The 3,855-nt window shown below is 54.4% G+C and overlaps 1 non-coding gene across 1 annotated transcript; it reads left to right on the plus strand.

Moving 5' to 3' along the window:
• Positions 1 to 3,146: 3,146 nt before the first annotated feature.
• LOC124608701 lies at positions 3,147 to 3,265 on the plus strand. Its single transcript, XR_006979304.1, has one exon. It is a non-coding gene; the product is annotated as a U5 spliceosomal RNA (small nuclear RNA).
• The last annotated feature ends 590 nt before the right edge of the window (positions 3,266 to 3,855 follow it).

The raw sequence follows: 3,855 nt of genomic DNA on the forward strand, positions 1-3,855 counted from the left end.
CCTCTCCCAAGGTGGCTTCCGCCAGCTACCCCTCCCTGATGATGTCCTCCTCCCCTGCATCTACCCCTCCTATCAACTTTGATCCTCCCCCCCCCCCACCTCCTGTGTCCTTTCCTTTAGGCACCCTCCCACCCCCCCTTTCCCTTCCCTTCTCTTTCCTTTCCCCCCTCCCTCCACCCCCCTCTCCCCCGGGCTTCCCCTCCCCCTTCCTCCCTCCCCCTCCCTCCTTTTCCAATGGCATCTCTGCTCTCCCCTCTCCCATTTCCCCTTCCTCCTCCTCCACGTCCTCTCTTGGCAGGTCCCCGGACTCGTACACGCTCAGTGAACATTCGCGCGCCGGAGATCGTCGCCATCAGTGTTTAGTGTGTGTGCATCGTTTTGTGTTTCGTGCAGTTACAACTCAACTTCACATGTGCCGTCGCCGTTCTCCGTGTTTTGTGCGCCGTGTTTCCAAGTGTTAGTGTTTTTTTCCGTCCAACGTGAACGGCTTCTTGTTTTTTTTTTTTGTATCTCCATTTTTTTGCCCGCAGTTTTTTGTATTGTATATATCACCTCTCTGTCATGTTTATTGTTCCACTTATGGCTGAAGAGCAGCGTACTAAGCTGCTGACAGCCTGCCTGTATAGGTGTTTAAAATTACAATAAAGGAAAAAAAAATAGTTGATCGGCATCTCCGGCGGTACACCGAAAGGTTGCCGCCCTTCGATAGTGCGATTCCAGCACTCATTGAAGTGCTAGGTGTTACAGGTGCCAGCCAGCCAGCCAGCCAGCCCAGCAGAGCCGCCACGGTCCAGCCAGCAGCAGCAGCAGCCCCGGCCCCGTCCGCGGCAGCAGTAGCTGTGGCGTTCCTGCCGCCCGCCGTCGCCGTCAGACCCTGGTCTTCGTTCGTCTTCGTCTTCGTCTGTTCCCAGTTTGTGTCCTTTTCGTGCTGTGCGTTTTTTCTCCCTGTCATGTCCGCCCCCACCACCACCGCCACCACTACCACCACCGCCATCGTCTACACCTCACCTTCCTCCGCCTCCACTACTATAACTTGGTGTGCCCAGTCACACCTTCCTCCTTGCATCCCACCTCTCCTCACTCTCCCTTCGCCCTCGCTATTTGTCGCCCCCTCTCCCCCTTCTTCCTCTCGCTCATCTCGTTCTGATCCTTTCCCCCCACTCCCCCAGCCTGTCACTGCAGCTCCGGCTAGGGTGGTGGCCCGTCGGGCCACTGTCCACACCCAGCTCTCCCCGTCGCCTTCGCCATCACCGCCACCACCGTCATCATTGTCGCCGTCACCGTCGCCTTCGCTCTCGCCTTCACCGTCACCGTCACCATCTCCTCCCCCCCAGTTTCTACAAATATCTCCTGTCCCATCCCTATCCTTCTTTTCTCGAGGCCCGTAACCTCTCCTTCCTCCTCCGCCAACATTTCAATGGTGCCCCCATCTCTCTCCTTACTCCCAGATGGGATTCTGTTCTCATTGACCGTCTCCTGAAGGAGGGTGCCCTCCTCTTCCACCAGCGGTACAGGGTCGACCCCTCCCGTTCCCCTCCTCAATCCCTGCGCTGCCAGAGGTGTCTGCGCTATAATGCGCAGCCCACAGCTGAGTGCCGCGAGGCCCCCACCTGCCCGCATTGTCGGCAAGCGCACTTCCACCGGCAGTGCCCTAACCTCCAATCCCCTCCCTCCTGTAATACCTGCAATCTCCCCCATCCCACCTACTCCCAAAAGTGTAAAGCCCGACCCCCTCCAACCACTCCTGAACTCACCGTACCTGTCCGTCCTCTGGACGCTCCCACCCCTCCTGGCAATTCCCTTCGTCCCCCACCCACCGCTGAGGACATCATCAGGTTCCTCACCATCGTCCTCCAGAATGTTCATCCTTTTCAGCGCCCCCACACCCTCCAACAGATCTCCCTCGCCGCCCGTTCCATTTTTCACCTTAAAATGTACGCCACCTATTCCAACAACCAGGCCCATTTCACCTTCTCCCGTCTTGACACCCTCGTCTAAATCCCTGTCATGGCGCGGCAGCACCGTATCCTTTTCAACAACATCCGCTCCCTTCCCGCCAACAAGAACCTCTTCCTGCACACCCTTGCTACCCACCGTGTGGATGCCTTCCTCCTCAATGAAACCTTCCTCCAACCCCACCACTCCATCCACACCTCTCTCTATCTCCTCCACCGCTCCGATAATACCCTCCCAGTTGCGCGTGGCGGAGTTGCCATTGGCCACCACCGCCAGATCCCCGTTCGGCTCCAACCTCTCCTTCCCGACCCCACCGAACACCTGATCCTTAGTCTCTTCTTCCCCAGGCTTACCATTACCTGTGCCACCATCTATGTCCGCCCCAACGCCCCTCTTCCTTTCGACTTCCTCTCCCACATCGACCGTACCTTCTCCTCCTACGTGATCGCCGCCGACCTCAACATCCTCCTCACCCGCTCGTCTCCCCGATCCTCTCCCACCCCCGCCCGCTGCCGCGCCTATATTCCCACGTCCCGCCCGGTCTCCATCTCTCCACCCTCCTTACCCTCTCCCAACGTGGCTTCCGCCAGCTCCATCTCCCTGATGATGCCCTCCTCCCCTCCATCTACCCCTCCTACCAACTTTGATCCCCTGCCCTCCTCCTGGTACTTACTCCTCTGGGCACCCTCCCTCCCTTCTCTCCCTTTTCCCTCCCTCCTCCTTTTCTCCCCCCTCGTCCCCCGGGCCTCCCCTCCCCTGTCCCTCTCCTCCTGTCCCCGTCTCCTAAGCCATGGCATCGTCTTTTCCTCCCCTCTCCCCCTCCTCACCCCTGTTCCCCTCTTGGCAGGTCCCCGGACTCGCACACGCTCAGTGGACATTGGCGCGCCGGAGATCGCCGCCATCAGTGTATCGTGTGTGCCGTCATGTTTAGTGTTCAGTTTCGCCGTCACGCTCCATTGTTCACCAGTGCCATCGTTTTCTTCAGTGTTTGTGCGTCGGGTCTACAGTTCATAGTGTGGATTGTCCTCAAGTGTGAACGGCTTCTTGTGATTTTATGTTCTTGTGTCTCCTGTTTTTTCCCGCCGTTTTTCTAAGTGATGTTTCTTCTTAGTTTATCTCCTTGTACTCTCTTTGGCTGAAGAGCGGCGTATTGTGCTGCTGCCAGCCTACCTGATTGTTCAGGTTGATCGGCACCCTGGTTTTCCTTCAAAATGAATAAATCTTTCGCCTTTTACTAAAGATTTCCGTGGAGGGGAACATTAAATGAGTCTATTAGGTATTTTTCGTAGTGCTCGGCTATTGCTGAGCCATAATCACAAGTGAAAACGTAATGTAAGTAGCAAGAGGTAGATTGTGTTGTGTGAATGAAGGGCGTGGAGTAGCGGATGACGTTGGATCAGGCAGATATTTGTTTTTTTAAAATTTGAAATTGTAATAGGCCGTGTTGTAGAATAATGAAACAAGTACATTTGCCCTGAAATGGCATGCAGTGTGTTAGACGATTGTGTAAAGAAAGAGAGAGAGAGAGAGAGAGAGAGAGAGAGAGAGAGAGAGAGCTACAGGACTACCTGGAAACACTTGGTGAACCCTTTCCGTACCTCAGTTCTAGATGATTTGAGAGTGTTCACTTGCACTGCAGTTGCACAACAGCGTATAAACTGATATTTGAAAGTGAATGATGAATGATAGGCTTTGTAAGAAATACTGGTATGTGATTAGTAGATAATGTTTTGAAACCCAAAATTATTTTTACCACAGAAGTTTGTGATTTGTAGGTATGATGTGAGTGAGCTTTGGGCCGAAGATGGTGGTTAGTTGGGCAGGATGAGTATTTAAATGGTTTTCAATAGAGTGGATATTAGTGACACTGGCTTGTTGCCATAATGTGTTTGTTCATAA

Source organism: Schistocerca americana, chromosome 3, assembly GCF_021461395.2.
Source record: "Schistocerca americana isolate TAMUIC-IGC-003095 chromosome 3, iqSchAmer2.1, whole genome shotgun sequence".
Lineage (NCBI taxonomy): Eukaryota > Metazoa > Arthropoda > Insecta > Orthoptera > Acrididae > Schistocerca > Schistocerca americana.